Below are 21,788 nucleotides of genomic sequence, written 5' to 3' on the forward strand. Positions count from 1 at the left end.
AGATCATTTCTGAATCTCCCTGACACCTAATTATATATGCTGTTGTATAAAAATTACTGTCCAATAAGATTATTCTGTATAAATACTTTTATAACAGGTCATCATGATTAAGGGTGGGAATAGTATTTCTTAAATGTCAAAAATGGTGACTGGCTTCAGTGTTCTTCTTAACATTTTCATAACCATATCATTGCTTCTGGGCAGATTCCTATTCTAATAACTTTTGCCAATCCTGACTGAATAAATAACCAATTGCTTCATTATTCTCATTGTTAACCTTTAACAAAAACCAGAGATGGCTTGTAGAAGAGGAGCTGGTTCATAATGAAAGGATAGGTTACTAAGCTAAACAATACATTAAGTAGAAGAGCATGTTTAATACTCAGCATCTTAAAAACAACCACAACAATACAATGAACAGTGGTCTAGATAAGCTAATATGTTTTCAAAGCCAATCTATATCAGACCAGGTTGGTTTTACATCTCCATGCTTTTCCTCAGCAAGTTCAAAAAGACAGGAATGATTTGTGGCGGTCCCAAGAGCCTCTGCCAGCTATGATGTATATAAAAAGAATTTTTTATTCTAGCTGTTACCATAGGCAATAATGTCTGTAATAGGTGAACATATTAGCCTGGACACAGAATATGAATTTGTCTCGAAAAAGCCAGCACAATTATACAGTCTAAGAGTTAAATGTCAGCATTTGAAGACAAATTATAGGCAAATTCATTTAAACACATGCTATGTGGCAGAATATAAAAACAAGCAGTCCTATCTTTATCAATTTTTTATATCTGTATTGATTCACCAGATTTTGAAATGCCCTCCCCTTTCCTGTAAAATCCAAAATATATGTACATGCAAAACAGTAATTTTCCTTCCTCCTTAGCACAATGAGACTTCAACCCTCCATCTGGAGAGAGAGATTTATGTTAGGAAAATGTACGTAAAATGCCTTCTTAACTGATTTGGGGGAGGGAGTACAGTGAGAAAGAAGACATATTTAACTCAAGCCTGGCCAACTGACAGAAAAGAATGCAACAGATGAAGGAAATTGAACCTAAGGGAAGGTGTGCACCAACCATGATGTGAACCTAGCATACTGCTGGTCTGCCCAACGACCATCAAGAACTGAGAGAAACTGCAGTCATCACAGCCTCATCAAAGAAAGCAAGCTTCGTAAGATAACAGAAATAAATATAAATTAATATTGAGCAACATCACATCAAAACCTAAACATATCAAATTAATTAGCTGAAATGGATGTTGGAAATGGTCATTTTGCAAAGCTTAAAGCCTTAACTCCAAAATGCATTATATAGAAAAATAAAACTAAAGATTGAAGCAGAATGAATAGGGAGATGAAAGAATAAAAACTGTGTGAGAAAAATCAGGGGTGGAAGTAGAAGGACCAGAAGACAGAATATACTAGTAGTATGCTGTCCAAGTGATTGTCTTAAACTGGAAGAATTCCTCTGGTGGAGCAGAGACTACTCCCATCACCCCATCTCACCCTTGCCTCAGATATTTAGGATACTTGAATCTGGTAGTTTACTACATAAATCCTGATCTAATACAGAATGAAATGAAGAAAGGTCTCCATGAGAGGAGAAAAGGAAGAATAATCAATTTTTTTAAAACAACTCCATTTTGGGAACCGACTCCTCAGAAAAATGGCTGATTCCCATTCTGGGGTAGGGAAAGTACAAAATGAGCTTGAAATTCTTGTTATTTTAATGTAAGAAAGTGTTTAAAGACGAATAGATGAGGGCTTATCAAAAGGAATAGCAGCAACCCTGAAGGGGACTCAGCCAAATTTGGGACAATCTGAGCATCAAAAGGAATGACTCTAATTAATAGCAATTTAAATAAATAAAAATCTACCAGTTCAGAGTGATACTTCAAAAGAAGGGAAGAGTGAAAGTGGAAAAAATTGAAGTTCTTCTTTATAGAAAAATGCTAATTATTTAGAAGGAATGGTCAAATTTTAAAAATCACCACTTTGCAATCCCCAATGTAATAACTAATTCAGGTGAGGATCATTAATTGATATTAAAACCAGTACGTAAAAGGTTAATAAATAACATATTCATAAGGTGTCAAGATTAGTTATTTATAGCAAAGAAGAAAATGTACCTTTAAATGGTAAAATCTGGTAGTCATCACCTAAACAAAGTAAATTAATGTAGGATTACTAATAGTGAAAAAACCAGACATTATGTACCTCTTAATGTCTGAAGCAGGCAACATCACCTAAGAAATATTCTTGCCAAGAATGTTTTACCTGAATCAAACCAAATCTGTAAATCTAACTCCCACTGCACAGGAATTAAAAGAAATAAAGGAACAAATTATATTATACCACAAGGAAACAATCAGACAAATCCATAATGTGGGAGATTTTGCAAAGCACTTGACCTGAACTCTTCAAAAAGTAAAGTCATGGGGGAAAAAAGTGGGTAGGCCTATTTTAGATTAAGAAAGCAAAGACACAACCAAATGTAAGCCATGAATCAGACTGAATCCTGGCTCAGGAAGAGAAACAGCTATAAAAGACATTCTTGGGACAACTAGGGGAATTGGAATAGGGACTCAATACCAGTTGATATTATAGAATTACTGCTTATTTTCTTAGGTATCATAATGGGGCTTATAAAGATTCTTATGAATGTGAAGTACTTAGGGGTGACATATGACACCAGCCACTTTAAAGTAGTAAAAAAAATAAGCAAAATAAATTTTATATATGTAAGTAAATAAATTTATTTACTTATATAAATTTATAATATAAATTAAACATAAATATGTATATAGATTTGTATATATATATATACATATATATGAGGAGGCAAAGCGAATAGAGCAAAATGTCAACAACTGTGGAATCTAGGTAGCAGGTATATGGTGGTTCATTGCATTATTCTGTCAACTTTTCTATATATTTGGAAACTGTCAAAATAAAAAATTGTAAAAATACTTTTTTTTGTTTTTGTTTGTGTTTTTTGTGTTTTCTTCTTCCTACTATTATTCAGTCACTTCTTGTCTTCCTACTCCCACCATAAGTTATCATGAAAGAAGCAGAAACCTAAACATCAGGTCAGACTCATAAGAGCTCTACAACTCCATTTATCTGTGGTCATTAAGTCAGGTGACTAACTCTCAGTATGGTCTAATGATACACTAACTGGAACCTGTCATTTGAGCGAAGAATAGGCACATCCATGGCAGCAAAAGGCCATATAAAAAAGGCCCATTAAGGTTTCTTCCAGTTATTTAACAAAGGTACTAAGGTAGAATGAGTAAAAGCACAGACTTAGGTGTCATCCAACACTCTTGGCTCAAATCTTAATTCTGGTACTTAGTAATGATATAACTTTGACAAGAAACTTCTCTGACACCCTCACCTGGGAATAATAATACCTACCTCGCTTCACAGGGCAACTATGAATATGAATGAGCTAATAAAAGAAAAGAATTTAGTATAGGGCAGAGCACAAGCATATATTCAATAGACTTTTTACATCAAGGGAACAAGAGATAACAAGTGCTGGTGAGGATGTGGCGAAAAGGGAACCCTTGAAAACCACTGATGGGAATGTAAATTGGGGAAGCCTCTATGAAAAACAGTATAGAGGTTCCCCCCAAAATTAAAAATATGATCCAGCAATTCCACTTCTGGGTATATACCCGAAGGAAATGAAATCACCATCTTGAAGAGATATGTACACCCTCATGTTCATTGCAGCATTATTTGCAACCGCCAGGACATGTAAACAACCTAAGTGTCTGTCAACAGATGAATGGATTAAAATGTTATACACAAACACACACACACATATACATGTATACGATGCAATATTATTCAGTATTAAAAAAGAAGGAAGTCTTTCCATTTGTAACAACATGGATAAAAACTTGAGGGCATTATGCTAAGGGAAATAAATCAGACAGGGAAAGAAAAATACTGCATAATCTCACTTATATGTAGAATCTAAAGAAACTGAACTCATAGAACGGAGAGGAGACTGGTGGTTGCCAATGGCTCAGGAGGGTGGGGGAAATGGGTGAGCGTGGTCAAAGTATACAAACGTACAGTTTTAGGATGAATAAACTCTACGGAATGTAATGTACAACATGGTGACTACAATTAACAACACTGTATTGTATACTTGAAAGTTGCTAAGAAAATACATCTTAAATGTTCTCAACACACACACACATGTAATAGGTGTGTTAACTAATCTTATTGTGGTAATCATTTCACAATATATACATATTACACCTTAAACTTACATAATGTTATATGCCGAATACATCTAAATAAAGCTGAGATAAAAAAGACATCAAAGAGTTTAGAGAAAGATTTAAATAAATAAGGATAACATGTTCTGGGAGAGACATTTAAACAAAGGGTACAATGAACTTTTTTAAATGGGGGTAAGTAGTCACTTTGACAACACTGAGAGGAAGTCAGAAAATGTTTCAGAGAAGATGTGACCCTAGAAATGAATTCTGGAAGAGGAGTTTACAGATGCACTGGGTAGGAAGGGAAGGGAGTACCCTTGGCTGAAAGGTCATCAGGGGCAAAGGCATGGAGAAATGAAACAGATTTGCACATTAAGGGAACTGCAAATAGGACAGTATGGATGGTCAACTGGTGGTGAGTAGGGAGAATGAGTGAAGAGGCTGCAGAGACAAACAGGGGCCAGATCTTGAATGTTACACTAAGTTGTTTGGATTTTATTTCTATATAACCCATTGATGTCTTACAACCTATTTGTATGCTGTAAAGATACCTTTGGTCAGAATGTGAAGGGTGGAGTGGAGAGCTTGAAGAGAGAATGAAAGCAACCAATTAGAAAATGGCTATAACAGTCTAAAGCTAGAGATGAGAGGGGTCTGAATTGAAATAATAACGGTAGGAATTAGGAGGTGACTGAGTTGAAGAGGGAAATTTAAGACAATGTCAAGTTATAAATTGGGTAGCAAGATGTATGACCAGTTGTATGATGCACAGTTCCATTTACCAAGACAGGGAATGAAGAACAAAGAAGAGGTATGGGGGAAGGGGTGCAGCTTTAGACACACTGAGCTGGAGATGCTTGGGGAGCATTTAGTTGAGATGGCCAGTTGGGACATTTGAATCCCTAGGCCTGGAATTCAAAGAAGAGGTCTCATTAGAAACAGATTTGGGAGTTAATCACTTTGTAAGTGGTGGCTGAAGACACAAAAGTGTTTAACATTGTCTAGGAAAGTATTCAGTTTTGTTTTTTTGTTCATTCTTTCATTCATTCAACAAATAAGCACCGTTAGGCCAGGAATATTTGTCTGTTTTGTCTACTGCTGAATTCCTTAGCTTACATAATAGGAGCTCAATAAACACTGAATAATATTTACTGAGTACATTAACACCAGAGACTGTGCCAGGTGCTAGACATACAATGATGAACAAGACCAACACTGTCTCCTGCAGGGAGCTTACCTCCAGCAAGGAAGGCAGATAATCAAGCACATACTTAAGATAACAAATGATGAAAGCAATAGCAAGAACACTGATGTAGTTCTATGCAAGCACTTCCTAAGGGGACCCAGATGATGGAGGAGCCAGGGAAAGCCTTTTGGAGAAAAAAATGTTCAAACTGAGAGAAGAGAAGAGGGCCAATGTAACAACATGTAAAGGGCAGGCAGAGAGGAGGAATCAATAGAAAGATGTAGTCAACTGTGCCCAGTGGTGCAGAGGCCACACTAGTTAAAAGATGACATTGAGGAGGCTACAGTGACCCTTGCCAGAACACAAGTTTGTTCACCATTTCCCCCACTGTTTGGCTAGATCCTGTTTTCCCATCAGAGAGAAGCTCCTGAACAGAAAGAGCTATTTTATTCAGGGTCCCTCAAGGTAAAGACAGCTGACCATGTGCCTCCCACTCTCACGCAGTCCATTAGTCATGAGGCTCTCAGGGGATCTAGAACTCAAAGAGCTTCACTAGGGCAGGTCCTCCTTTTACTCTGAACACCTACATACTACTTAATATATAAAGACAGCACATACTCAGTATTCTGCTTCAAATGTTTTGCCTACCCCCAGTCCTACGCAATTCCTACTTATCCTTTCAAATTTAGCTGTATGTCAGCTCTTCCTCCTAACTTTGACCTCCATGCAGAATTAAGCACTTCATTATAGTAAACAGCATAGATAAAATTATTTGATTATGTTACTATCACCTGAAGTGGCCTGTGAGTTCCTGAAATCATAGTATATTAACCTTGATCTCTCTCTATCACAGCAGGCACTTTAGAAATGAGAAATGAATAAAGGAATAAAACTAAAGGAGCACCTACTGAATTTCATGTGAGGTTTGGATTTGGAATCAAAGCAAACCAAAGATAGGCTATGTGGTCTTTAGCCAAGAAGACACCTAAAAATACCAATTCATTAAAAATTTTAAATTGTTCTAACCTCACAGATTTTCCTCTCTTGAAGCAAATAAAGTTTCTGATCATGTTATATTTCTTACTGCACAATCATTTCCTTTTTTCCCTTTTCAACAAAAGAACGTATTTTCTGAGATAAACAGTGAGGTCCAAATTATATATCTAGTTTGGCACTCAATGACAATATGTGCAACTGAAAACAGATTACTGGTAAAAGAAAAACTGATACCAAGATGAACTGACTAGCAGAGCTAGACAAGAATTTCATATGAATGTTTATACTCTTTTATTAAGTTGTGATCTGTACGGGGGTACAAACCACTGATACAAGTCTGAAATTATCCATTTAATTAAAAGAGGAATTTATGGGAAATTTCCGGACAACAGTAACCTGTTGGGAAGGGAAACAAATCTCCAAATCAAACAGGGGAAAACTCAATGCTCTGGACACTTACAAAGGGAAGAAGAGGTAAATGCCTCACCCATCTTCTTCTGGACTCTACTCATTCTGTTTGAATAATAGCAACAAAACAAGAAGCCATGGAAAGATACCTAATTAGAATATATAACTAGCTGTATAAGAGTTTTCTAAGCCTTACGGTCTTTACCTTGTTTCTTGCAGAGTCACAGAACAACATGGGGCAGAAACAGACTTGGAACTAAGATGCTTTACATCATGTATTTCGCTCAGATCATTGAAGCCTGAGGTTTTCCAGGAAACCAGCTATACAATGGAGACACAATATTTATTTCTCCAACTTTAAAGGCAAGGACCCTTATTTAAAAGTTCATATGCAGATATCTTAAAAAGCAGGCTATCAATGTACCAGGTTGATTAGAATTTTGAATTCTTTATACTAGTTTCCTTTCCACATAACACTCTAAGGATATACATTTTTTCAAGCATTCATAGTAGATGTTAAAGACAAGGTTACAAAAACATTTCTAATGAAAGTCATGCATTTTATCTTGCTTCTAACCTGCCTAAAAATGTATCTTTTGCGTAAGGATCCCTGTTTCAGCTAGACCTGAAGTATTTTCTCCATTTGGAAGGCTGCTTTAAATCAATACAACCTTTTTTTTTTAACATCTTTATTGGAATATAATGCTTTATATTGCTTTACAATATAAATATTGTATATAATGCTTTACAATGGTGTGTTAGTTTCTGATGCATAACAAAGTGAATCAGATATGCATATACATATATCCCCATATCTCCTTCCCCTTGCGTCTCCCTCCCACCCTCCCTATAGCACTCCTCTAGGTGGAGACAAAGCACCGAGCTGATCTCCCTGTGCTATGGGGCTGCTTCCCACTAGCTATCTATTTTACATTTGGTAGTGTATGCATGTCTATGCCACTCTCTCACTTAGTCCCAGCTTACCCTTCCCCCTCCCTGTGTCCTCAAGTCCATGATCTACGTCTACATCTTTATTTTTGTCCTGCCCCTAGGTTCTTCAGAACCATTTTGTCTTTTTTTTTAGATTCCATATATATGTGTTAGCATACGGTACTTGTTTTTCTCTTTCTGACTTACTTCACTCTGTATGACAGAGTCTAGGTCCATCCACCTCACTACAAATAACTCAATTTCGTTTCTTTTTATGGCTGAGTAATATTCCATTGTATACATGTGCCACATCTTCTTTATCCATTCATCTGTTGATAGACACTTAGGTTGCTTCCATGTCCTGGCTATTGTAAATAGAGCTGTAATGAACATCATGATACATGACTCTTTTTGAATTATGTTTTTTCTCAGGGTATATGCCCAGTAGTGAGATTACTGGGTCATATGGTAGTTCTATTTTTAGTTTTTTAAGAGACCTCCATACTGTTCTCCATAGTGGCTGTATCAACTTACATTCCCACCAAGAGTGCAAAAGGGTTCCCTTTTCTCCACACCCTCTCCAGCATTTATTGTTTCTAGATTTTTTTGATGACGGCCATTCTGACCAGTGTCAGGTGATACCTCATTGTAGTTTTGATTTGCGTTTCTCTAATGATTAGTGATGTTGAACATCCTTTCATTTGTTTGTTGGCCATCTGTATGTCTTCTTTGGAGAAATGTCTATTTAGGTCTTCTGCCCATTTTTGGATTGGGTTGTTTGTTTTTTGGATATTGAGCTGCACGAGCTGCTTGTACATTTTGGAGATTAATCCTTTGTCAGTTGCTTCATTTGCAAATATTTTCTCCCATTCTGAGGGCTGTCTTTTCGTCTTCTTTATGGTTTTGTTTGCTGTGCAAAAGCTTTTAAGTTTCATTAGGTCCCATTTGTTTATTTTTGTTTTTATTTCCATTTCTCTAGGACGTGGGTCAAAAAGGATCTTGCTGTGATTTATGTCATAGAGTGTTCTACCTATGTTTCCGTCTAAGAGTTTTATAGTGCCTGGCCTTCCATTTAGCTCTTTAATCCATTTTGAGTTTATTTTATTGTATGGTGTTAGGAGGTTTTCTAATTTCATTCTTTTACATGTAGCTGTGCAGTTTTCCCAGCACCACTTATTGAAGAGGGTGTCTTTTCTCCATTGTATATTCTTCCCTCCTTTATCAAAGATAAGGTAACCATATGTGTGTGGGTTTATCTCTGGGCTTTCATCCTGTTCCATTGATCTGTATTTCTGTTTTTGTGCCAGTACCATACTGTCTGGATTACTGTAGCTTTGTAGTATAGTCTGAAGTCAGGGAGCCTGATTCCTCCATCTCTGTTTTTCTTTCTTGAGATTGCTTTGGCTATTCAGGGTCTTTGGTGTTTCCATACAAATTGTGAAATTTTTTGTTCAAGTTCTGTGACAAATGCCAGTGGTAGTTTGATAGAGATTGCATTGAATCTGTAGATTGCTTTGGGTAGTAGAGTCATTTTCACAATGTTGATTATTCCAATCCAAGAACATGGTATATCTCTCCATCTGCTGGTATCACCTTTAATTTCTTTCATCACTGTCTTATAGTTTTCTGCATACAGGCCTGTTGTCTCCTTTGGTAGGTTATTCCTAGGTATTTTATTCTTTTTGTTGCAATGGTAAATGGGAATGTTTCCTTAATTTCTCCTTCAGATTTTTCATCATTAGTGTATAGGAATGCAAGAGATTTCTGTGCATTAATTTTGTATCCTGCAAATTTACCAAATTCATTGATTAGCTCTAGTAGTTTTCTGGTAACGTTTTTAGGATTCTCTATGTATAGTATCATGTCATCTACAAACAGTGAGAGCTTTACTTCTTCTTTTTCGATTTGGATTCCTTTTATTTCTTTTTCTTCTATGATTTCTGTGGCTAAAATTTCCAAGATTATGTTGAATAATAGTGGTGAGAGGGGGAAACTGTGTCTTTTTCCTGATCTTAGTGGAAATGGTTGCAGTTTTTCACCATTGAGAATGATGTTGGCTGTGGGCTTGTCATATATGGCCTTTATTATGTTGAGGTAAGTTCCCTCTATGTCTACTTTCTGGAGGGTTTTTATCATAAATCGGTGTTGAATTTTGACAAAAGCTTTTTCTGCATCTATTGAGATGATCATATAGTCTTTATTCTTCAATTTGTTAATATGGTGTATCACACTGACTGATTTGCGTATATTGAAGAATCCTTGCATTCCTGGGATACACACCACTTGATCATGGTGTGTTTTCCTTTTAATGTGCTGTTGGATTCTATTTGCTAGTATTTTGTTGAGGATTTTTGCATCTATGTTCATCAGTGATATTGGCCTGTAGTTTTCTTTTTTTGTGATGTCTTTGTCTGGTTTTGGTATCAGGGTGATAGTGGCCTTGTAGAATGAGTTTGGGAGTGTTCATTCCTCTGCTATATTTTGGAAGAGTTTGAGAAGGATAGGTGTTAGCTCTTCTCTAAATATTTGATAGAATTTGCCTGTGAAGCCATCTGGTCCTGGGCTTTTGTTTGTTGGAAGATTTTTAATCAGAGTTTCAAGTTCAGTGCTTGTGATTGGTCTGTTTATATTTCTATTTCTTCCTGGTTCAGTCTCGGAAGGTTGTGCTTTTCTAAGAATTTGTCCATTTCTTCCAGGTTGTCCATTTTATTGGCATATGGTTGCTTGTAATAATCTTTCATGATCCTTTGTATTGCTGCAGTGTCAGTTGTTACTTCTCCTTTTTCATTTCTAATTCTATTGATTTGAGTCTTCTCCCTTTTTTTCTTGATGAGTCTGGCTAATGGTTAATACAACCTTTTTTGAGTTACAGAAGCTAGCCTAGAATTGTAGAAGAAAAGGCTGTTATCACACCCCTCCCCTCGTCAGAAGCTACTTTATAAGGCAAACTGCAGTAACAACGATTAACAGTTGAAAATTTCAAATTTCAATAGGGGTAAATTCCTGACAACACAGACCACTGAAAATGGTCTGCACACTAAGCTCTCTAGACTGTGAAAGGCCAATAAGTGAAGTTATGTGTATAATGCTTTGTGAAGCAGGGCTAAACATACCAAGCCAGGGCCTACTATCTCCAGCCATGAGGAACAGGGTAAAAGCACCTTAGAAAGAAGTCATCTCATTCTGCTCCCTACCTTCAAGAAGAAGAGTCTTGTTCTTGTCATTAAATTAAAACCCTTCATCAACTATCAATATCAATATATACAACACCTCTCTCTCTTCATACACCTCTATTTGTGTACTTGAAGTATTTATGCTGCTGTGTAAGATCATCCATTTCTGAGTGGAAATGTAAAATGAGTGTAAGAGGTCCCTTAATCTTCTCTTTTCCAAACTAAATAATCCAGGGGCATTACGCTTCCCTCATATAGTTCATCTTCCAGCCCTTATCAGTTTTGTGCTTGTCATCTCTTCCTTCTTCAGTTCCTCATTAGAGTTCTTTTATAAGAGTCAGACCACCATCGCCTACTAAACAATTAAATGTTTATCACCAGGAATAGGTACCTGCATTAGAATATCTGAATACGGCTCAGTATAACCTCTACTTGGGGGTGGGGTACTTCTAAGTGCTTTAAATAAATTATATTTAACCCTCATCAAAAGAAAAAAACATAAAGTACTATTATTACTCTCACTTTACAAATAAATTTGCAGCACAAATAAATTTGCAGCACAGAATGGCTAAACACTTATGCAAGGTTAGTTACTCTGCCAGTGAGCTGGGATTTGGAGTATAGTATACACAGGTATCACCTGTGAATCTCGTTAGAAAGCAGACACTGATTCAGTAGATCTGAGGTAGGGCCTAAGGTTCTACATTTCTAACAAGCTTCTGAGGGATGCTGATTGCTGGTCCAGGGACCACACTTTCAGTGTGCATATCACCTCCCAGAACCCTCCCTACTCCGTATCAGTGGAAGGAGGCCCATCCTCCTCCCTTACGTTGAAGTGTAATACATTATTGGACTCTGTTGCTTCCTCCCTTTAATCTATCCTTACAAATGATGATGCTTTTTCTCTTTTTTGGTCAACTGTTTTGTTTTGGAAAGAAGCATACAGAAATACATTTCTATTGTGGCTGACTACTGAAGTCATAACAATTAGCAAGTATTAACTGCAAGGCTTGACAATCTATATTGGGGAAGAGTCCACAGGAAAAAACAAACAACCACATTTTGTCTCTTCTACTTTCAAATAGATATCCAACCCCTACCTTGCCCAAGCACACTTTTAAGCCTAACTTTACAGTATAACTTCTGAATTCAGTTTAACATTGCAGACCATTAGCCTTGGGGAATAGCACTCTCACCAAAGTTGCATGCACTTTTTAGTGCAGTATGAAAATATGACCAATATAATAATTCTAAGTAAAAAATCAAACAATTTCCATAAAATAGTATTCATAACTAGAGTAAAAAAGGAGAGTTCTTATAGAATGGAATCACATCTAACATTTTAAGGTTAAATTGGAAGAAGCAGCAGGAATATCTCATTTCTTCCCTCTTTGAAAATGACTAGGGCTACTGCTCACAAATGTAAATTACTGCACAGAGAAAAATTAAGTAACATCTATGTGCAGGTTTATTATCTAAACCCAGCAAATGCTGCAAAAACCGAAGGTAATAAAGCATTTTATGAACAACTTCACTTCACTGGTTCCTAACCTAATTGAGCTTACGTGAACTGTTTAACAGAATGATATTTAAAAACCTGTTAAAGAACCAGATTATTTTCTTGACCCTCCACTCAAGAAAAGTTATAGAGAAACAGCCCAAAATATTCAAGGAGAAAAGTTTTACAGTGTCATTAAAATCAAGAAGTTAGGTTTTTGACTTACTATTTTTTAACAATATTGACTATGAAATAAATTAATCCAAGAGGCCACATTTAAAAGAACAATCCCTGAGCCCTGTGTTTTTATCCACATATGCTTAACAGAGAATTGAAATCTACCATAAAATTCAAAAGTAATGAACTGAATAGCCAATGATTTATATTCTATTTTTTGACTAGTTTAAGAAATTCTACTAGGAGGCAGAAACTTTATATATTTAGTTTCTGTCTAGTAGTGATATTTTTTTTTGAAAAATCAATTTTAGCTAAATCAATTCACCCATGTCTGCACTGGGAGGGAAAATATCATCTTATGGACTAAGGTAAAGTGTCTAAATACAATAGGATATGTTCAGAAAATTGAGTCAATTTAAGTAGCCAGAAAAAAAATTTTAAAGAAAAAAGTAAAATAAGTATAATGGGATTTCTGGTTCCAGAGAAGATGGCGTAAACATAATTTTCCCTATCTCTTTCACTAATGGTAGTTAAAAGTCCTGGTCATGATATACAATATAAACATAAGAAGACTCTAAAAGATGGAGAGGTGGTAGAATGGCTAGGAGTCTCAGAATCTGGTGAACAACACAGAGGAGAGCTGCCTAGTTTTGTTTTTAACCTCATATATCCAGGACTGAGTGCTGGAGAAAACAACAACCCAGAAATGGTAATGGACACAGACAAAAAGAAAAATCCAAGAGAGGCCTGCTTTCACCAGCCAAAAGAAAAAATGGGGGGGGGGGGAACCTAGCAAAATGTAAACCTTTTAGACAAGAACTGCCTTAATCGAGCCAAACACCACAGAAAAGATTGCGACACTACCCCACCTCCATCAGCAAAGGCTCAGTGAGGAACTTAGACTTCTAGGTGTCCCTCTATTCCCCCACCCCTCTCTGCTGGGGTGGTATCAGAGAAGACTGAATGGGGAAGACTGATGGTAATGACTCCCTCCCCTACCTCTTTCACCCTCATGATTATCAGCAGAGGTCTCTTAGTTTGGACTTCCATTCCCATCTACCTTTAATGAGGTATCCTTCCCTACTGGGGTGGTGTCAGAGGAAGCTGAGTGGAAAGCCAAGAATTTCATGACATATCAGCAGTAACAGTGGAGGCCATTTGGGAAGCCCCTGTCCAAGCCAGGTGGTGTCAGCAGAGGTCTAGTACAGCACTGAACTTCTATTCCCCACCCAGCAGTAATTAAGTGCCCACCTCATCCTGGGTGTCAAAAGAGGCTGAGTAGGGACCCTGGACTTCCACCTTCACCTAAATGTAATGAGGTGGAGCCTCCTCTTTCCCCACTAGTGTGATGTCAGAAAAAGTCTGCTAAAAGAGATGATTTAAATAAGACCATAACATAACACTCAAAATGTCTAGAATACAATTAAAAATCACTTGTCATACCAAGAACCAGGATAAACTTGAATGAGAAAAGACAATCAACAGATGCCAATACTGAAATGACACAGTTGTTGGAATTATCTGACAAGAATTTTAAAGGCGCCATCATGAAATGCTTCAATAAGCAATTACAAACACACTTAAAACAAATGAAAAAAGTCTCAGCAAAGAAATAGAAAATATAAAGAACAATCAAATGGAAATGTTAGAAATGAAAAAATAATAACCAAAATAAAAAGCTTACTGGATGGGCTCAACAACAGAATGGAGGGTACATAGGAAAGAATTAGTGAAGTTGAAGATAGAACAATACACCTTTTCCAATTTGAATATCAGAGAGAAAACAAACAGACAAAGAAAATAAACAGAGCCTCAGGAACCTGAGGGACTATAATAAAAGATCCAGCGTTCCAGTCACTGGAGTCCCAGAAAGAGAGCAGAAAGAGGGTGCAGCTGGAAAAATATACAAAGAACCAACACCTGAAAATTCCCCAAATTTGGCAAGAACCATAAACCTACAGTCCAGAAGTCAAGCGAGGGACTTCCCTGGTGGCGCAGTGGTTAAGAACCCATCTCCCAATGCAGGGGACATGGGTTTGATCCCTGGTCCAGGAAGATCCCACACACCATGGAGCAACTAAGCTTGTGCACCACAACTACTGAGCCCGTGCTCTAAAGCCTGAGAGCCACAACTTCTAAACCCACATGCCACAGCTACTGAAGCCTGCGTGCTCTAGGGCCCCTGTGCCACAACTACTGCACGTGCATGCTGCAACTACGAAAGCCTGCACCCCTAGAGCCTATGCTCTGCAACAAGAGAAGCCACCACAATGAGAAGCCTGTGCACTGCAATGAAGAGTAGCCCTTGCTCGCCACAACTAGAGAAAGCCCGTGTGCAGCAATGAACACCCAATGTGGACAAAAAAAAGAAGTCAAGCAAACCCCAAACAGAATAAACCCCAAAAAATCCACACCAAGAAATATTATAATCAAACTTCTGGAAACTAAAGACAAAGAAAACCTTGAAAGCTAAAGAGAAGCAACACTTCATTTAAAGAAGGAAAAAATTGAATTATAGGACTTCCCTGCTGGTACAGTGGTTAAGAATCTGCCTGCCAATGCAGGGGACACGGGTTCGAGCCCTGGTCCAGGAGGATCCTACATGCCGTGAAGCAACTAAGCCCGTGCTCCACAACTACTGAGCCTGTGCTCTAGAGCCCGTGAGCCACAACTACTGAAGCCTGTGCGCCTAGAGCCCGTGCTCCACAACAAGAGAAGCCACCGCAATGAGAAGCCTGTGCACCGCAACGAAGAGTAGCCCCCGCTCGCTGCAACTAGAGAAAGCCCGCACGAAGCAAAGAGGACCCAACCCAGCCAAAAATAAATGAATTAATTAATTAACTTAAAAAAATTTTTTTAAATGAATGACAGTGGATTTTCATCATAAAACATGAAGGGCAGAGGAAGTAACACATTCTTCAAGTGCTGAAAGAAAAGAACTATTGACCCCAGAATTCTATATCCAACAAAAATATCCTTCAGAAATGCAGGAGAAATCAATAAATTCTTAGATGAAAGACAGCTAAGAGAATTTATATCTATTCTAAAAGAGTAGATAAAGATTCTCTAAATAGGAAGGAAATGATGAAGGAATTTTGGAACATCAAGAAGGAAGAATGGAAAGAATACAAATATGGATAAACAGACTTTCCTTTCCCTCTTAAATTTTCTGAATTATGTTTGACAGCTGAAACATAACATTGTCTGATGTGAATTTAAAAAGACTTATAATGGAATGGTAATGCTTTAAGCAACTGTGTCTGGAAGCAAAAAACTTACTCATTTTTAAGTACCTCGTATTTCACTGAAAAGGCAGATGGCCAACATGACCTTATTAAATATCCCCAACTTCCATCTCAACACATCATTCCCTCAGGTCTTGGCATTCAATAAATGTTGAAAGAACGAGTGAATGAATGAATGCTTTCTAAGACAAACTTCTCCATCTGTATTTCTGACTTCACCTTCTTCTATATCATTCAGACACTGTCCTATAAATTATACTATCTTTCTCATGGTCTCAACAGATTTTGGCTCCTTCCCATAAGTCTTCAACTAAGTGCATCTTAAGAAACTCCCTCCTCAAATAAACCTCCTCCTTGAACAGCCAACATCTCTCTCTCCTCCCCATTACCAAAACTCTAAAAAATTAATCCATATTCATTATCTCTATTTCTCATGTCCAATTTAATTTTGGCCCAAAACAATGTTTCCCTGTCTTCTCAGTTTATTTATACTGTATTCTTGACAAATAGCCTCTAATCTATTAATTTATAAATATAACACCCTGATTTTATCTTCCTTGCTGGCCACTTTTTCCCCTCTTCAAAGGATCTCCTCTTCTGGTTTCTGAGCTACTGGCCCATTCTACTTTTTCCTTACTGATTTCTCCTTTTTAAATCTCTTTCACTGACTTTCCCTTGCTTATCCTTAAATGCAGATATTCCCTAAGATAATGTCCTAGAACTTATTCAGTACCTTTTCCCGTGACCCTATATAATACCATAGCTTCAAATTCAATATATATGCTGGTGATCCCCAAATTTCTGTTTTTTAGCTATTCAAGAGAAGTGACTATGCTTCTATAGCAGTCCCATGTTACAAACATGATTATTATCCAGTAGAGTACATGCATATACTTGGCACTATGTTTTATAAAATATAGGTAAGATATTTGCTAAACTTCTAATTTCTGAAATCATTTTCAGTATTTTCAAATCATAATGTTGAGTTTTCATATTTAAATAACCAAAGTTAGTGCTCCAAAAAAGTTTTCACATCCTACTATCATTTAGAGCATCATCATTATATTGTTGAAGGATGTCACTTTATTATAAAGTGCTAATACATACCAGTTTCATTTGAAGGAAACATGAAGTTTACTTTACTAGAGAATAATATGGCACAATCAGTTCCTGACTTGATTACCCTTTGAAATGAATCCAAAATGACATATGCTATAATACAAGTGAATTAAGTTAGGGTACCATATACAACAAAAAAGAAATCACACTGAATAAAATTAAGGACTATGTTATCCATCAATATAAAATTTTTTTCTTTTTCTCCAACTGGTGTCAATAAGATTACAGTAATATTCAGGTTTCTAACCCCCAAAATTAATTGTTTTCTAATTTCATCTATACCACTTGTGCAACAATTGTTTTAAAATGACTTAAAAGCAATGAAAAATGCTAAATAACTCCCCACTCTGATAAAATCACTGATATGACTTATTTATACTAATGGAATAAAGATCACAAGCACTACATTACTTCACTGAATTTAACATTTTCAATGATCAAGCAGTTTGTGTGTATCTTCTCCCCAGTTCCGGTAATGGCCCTGAATATACAGACCACGTAAAAATGATAGGCTGTGTTTTAAGATACAGAGATCACCATATGGGTATCAACAGGTATTAATGCTATGCAAGCCAAGAAAATATGTAAGGAAGACTTAATAACAAACGAAATTGTGTACTTAAATAAATACTACAAACAAAATTTGCCTTTACTCAAGGCAAATCCATTGTTTTATAATAGAGATGTATTCCAAGTTGGATACCTGTGGAATTTCACACGAGTGTTAGGTACTGATTTTCTGACACTCCCTTTGAATATACAAGTCCCAAACAACCAAGGTAGGCACTCTGAACATCTTTTCCCTGGCATGTTCCTTCAATTAAAAAAAGGGTTGTATGTATAGATGCCAATGGGCCATGATGCTTTTAACCAGCAAGCACTCTAAGTAGCACTGTACCAAATCCTGTTAGCGCTCAGGGAAGTAAATTTGCTTTGGCATCATTTCTAGGGATGCCTCCTGGAATAAAATTTGGGAATGTTCTGTCTCTAGGAAATGGTGGAGGATTTTTAAATTTACATATTTTTCAATCTAATTGCCAGCAAAATCTCCCTTTTAGTAAGCAGTAAGAATTATGATAATGCAGCTGAAAACAACACTCCCCAGAATACAGACATAACCTCTCAGCTGTGTGCTTCACTTTCTACCATACACAAGAGATCCGTTAAAAATGAAATGCTAGCTCCACTGGGTGGCACATGACTAAGACATAAGAAGGGTTACTCCTACTACTAAAAATTATTCTGCCTTTTGTTTCCTCATGAAAAAAATATTTAGATTACCAAATTAAAACAAATAAAAGTAACACTGCATAATTTAGCTGTCGTTTTCTACCAAATTGCTTATAACTGTAACCATAAAATGATAATAATCTACCATATGTGCAGCTGCAAAACTAAGAAAAGCACTGGTCAGTGCTGCTGAGAAGTGTGAACCTACTACTCTCCCTGGTGCCTGTGCAACTGAATTGCAATAAAATCAAAGTTTCATTTTTCCAAGTAGGAAATTTTATATACTGTCAGTTCTGCCATAAGGCTTGTTTTGAAAATACAAATTTGTTTCAGTGCATTTGATGTATCTGAAAATAATCTGAGCAGAATGTGACTCTCAACTCATAAGAAATGCTAGGTGCAGGCAGAAAATGGCAGCCAGCTGACTCAAGCCCAGTAGGAATACACAAAAACACACCCACACACCTCACACCTCAAACATCTACCAGCTAAGGTAGTTCACCCTGTGTTATGGCCACACACACACACACACCTAGTGTTAAAACTTTCTATACAATCTCAGTAACTCTTCTTCTACCACTTTACAATAACTCACAAACTGCAACCCTTTTCAGTATCCATTTCCATCAGCATACTTCAGGTATTTTCAAGGTAAAGCACCATGTTTATTGCAGTATTTATGCGTTTCTTAATTAATATTTGTAAAACTGTGCTATCATTTTTATTAGTTTCCTTTAAAAAAGTGTTGCAATGATGAAGTTTTGAGTGTTGTGCCCCTAAACACATTTTTGCCATAAGTGGGGTTTTGGGGGCATGATTTTGCAGTGTGATTTTTAGGAACATGTATGTCTCCTTTTAGCAGAACTAATTGTATAATAAATAGTAAAATGTATGCCTCTACTATATTTGTGTATAGGACAAGAGTAAATATAAATAATTATTTAAATTTTGTAACTTAAAAAATGTGTTTTATGTGTTTATTTTCATGAGAGTATTACTGACTTTTTCTATCTCCTTTTAGAAAATCTCTTTTCTCAGTTATAGACCTTTATAAGAATTCAGGAAGGAAAAAGTTTTACATATATACATAATACAAAATTTATTATGTGTGTGTGTGTACACACACACACACACTGCCACTTTTCCCATTCAAGCTATTAATCATACCAAATAATTTGTGCTCCTGCTATGACTTGACAACCAAATTCTTTCCAGAAGTCTGAGGTGAGAAAAGGTCCAAATGACTCAGAAAACAGACAGGATGATTCCTTGTTTTGTGTTCGTATGTCACTTAAAACCAGAATTAACCAAAAAGTTGCATAAGAAAGTAAGCAATCCATTAAGGAGAGAGACTGGGGTTCAAGGCAACACAAACAGCCCAAAGAGCTGTTCTCACCAATGATAAATGCAGTTTCTTATAATAGGTTTTCCATTTTTCTGAAAAAATACCCGCATTGTATTCAGATAAAAGGGAAGTCACCATAACCTTTAGGAATTCATAAGCCTTCACTTAGTTAAATACTCTTGCTTACATCCAATGCTTCTCAATCACAGCAAGGTTTGTCAACTGCATACCTTCCTTATCAGAGTATATACTTCAACATTAGCAGTTTGTCTACATCGGGTTTAACCTTTTCACATTATCAACCTACTGTAAATAAAGAAAAACTTACTGTCAGGCAGGAAAGTCTAAGTGTGGGGCATGGAGCATCGGTATCACCTGGGAGCTTTTAAGCAATGCAAAATGCTGGGCCTCTCTCCAGATATGGCTTAGTCTGCATTTTATCAAGCTGCATAGGTGACTGATGTACACATTAAAGTCTGAGAAGCACAGGTCTAAACTACTGTATGACAAACTCCCAGGCTCCATTTCTGCCTGTTTTGCACTTCTATGAAGTTAAGAAAAACAGATTTCCTGACACCAAAGTATAAGTCTTTTACAGTGAATTAACTGGAACGCTAATTTACAAAAAATATGCTGCCATTTTGTTAGTCTTTCTAACCTTGTTAGAACACAATCTGTTTGGATCACAATGGATAAGAATGGAGAGTATGGCCACAAAAGATATGTGAGATAAAACTGATTAAATATGACTAAATATTAATTCCTAAAAAGGCAGAATTTTATATATAAGTATATATAAAACATTTTTTTTCATTTATACATGCAAAACAGTAGACATGTGTGCAATAAAAACCCTAGCAACTCATGCTTATGTCATATGCCTAGGACATATTTCATTAATTAGACAAACATTTAAAAAACTACAGAGTTAATGTTTCTTCCCCAATTGTATATAAAAGCACTAAATTGAGTGACCTGGTTACAATGAATTAAAACCTACAGAAGAAATGGTTTAATAATGGTACCTTTATACAATTCAATGTGATAGGACAATTTATCACAGATTTTTACTGAAAACCAGTATACAGCTCATTAATACATGCATATTGCCATATAATTTTAAGTGCTAAGCACCCAGAAATTCTCTGGTAAAATGTCCCCTGTTATCTCAGTCTACCTCCTTTGACCTCTAAATAGGCACACACACGGTATACATTTGACACAGACTAGCCTGGCTGCTTCATTAGGACAAAGGGCTGCAAAGTGCTGAGGGATACAGCCTCCACTTTCCATATTTTTGTGTGTGTGTGTGTGTGTGTGTGTACGCTTTTATTTTTTAATTGAAATGTATTTGACATATCACACTGTAAATTTAAGGTGTACAAAAAACGTTAATTTGATAATTTATATATACTGCACCAATATGATTGCATTACAGCGAGAATTAGCACCTCTATCATGTCACATAATTATCATTTCTTTTTTGTGGTGAGAATATTTAAGACCTATTCTCTTGGCAAGGTAATAATTATAATGCAATATTGTTATCTATATTCACCATACTGTGCATTAGAGTTCCAGGACTTGTTTATCTCCTAATCGCAAGTTTTCCTCTCTCCTTGATCTGTTTCTTACAAGTCCATGACAAAACCAAACCAAACTAAAACCAAAATCCCAACTACGCAAATATATGGTTCCAGATAACATGATGAATCAGATGGTCATATGCTATCTGGGATGGCAAAGATGGCATTATCTGGGCAGCTATTCACGAGCAGGGGAGATGCCCTTTTCCTTAAAATATAAACTGAAAGGCTTATACCAAAGGAGCTCCAAATTTGCTATTTTTAGTAAGTGACTTCAGGTCTGGGTAAGTGGGGAAAGGGAAAAGGGAATAGGAGAATAGAATAAAGGAAAATGCAGCAAGGAAGAAAATATGTATGCTCAGGCAAACAGACTAACCAGTAAAGGTCAAAAACAAACAAAAGTGCAAAAAATAAAACAAAAAAATTTCTTCCTAATTCACTGGGAGAATTATAATGTCTTGCTTTTCTCGGAAAGATAAGGGTACAAATTCTTGAACTGATATGTTGGAATTCCAGATATAAGTAGTATTAAAAATCAGATTCAGCAAGAGAAGAAAGACAAAATAAAACTATGCTAGCTAATAAAAGCACAACAATAGAGATTAAGACAAAAAAGGGAGACCTGTTTGGATCTAGAGATTTCATTTAG

At 36.4% G+C, this 21,788-nt stretch overlaps 1 protein-coding gene across 4 annotated transcripts in view; it reads right to left on the reverse strand.

Moving 5' to 3' along the window:
• KIAA1328 overlaps nucleotides 1-21,788 on the reverse strand; it is a gene marked incomplete at its 5' end in the record, with an annotated part of 384,225 nt that overhangs the window by 253,619 nt on the left and 108,818 nt on the right. The gene's annotated exons all lie outside the window — the stretch shown is intronic.

This window comes from Stenella coeruleoalba (genome assembly GCF_951394435.1).
Source record: "Stenella coeruleoalba genome assembly, chromosome: 14".
Taxonomy (NCBI): domain Eukaryota; kingdom Metazoa; phylum Chordata; class Mammalia; order Artiodactyla; family Delphinidae; genus Stenella; species Stenella coeruleoalba.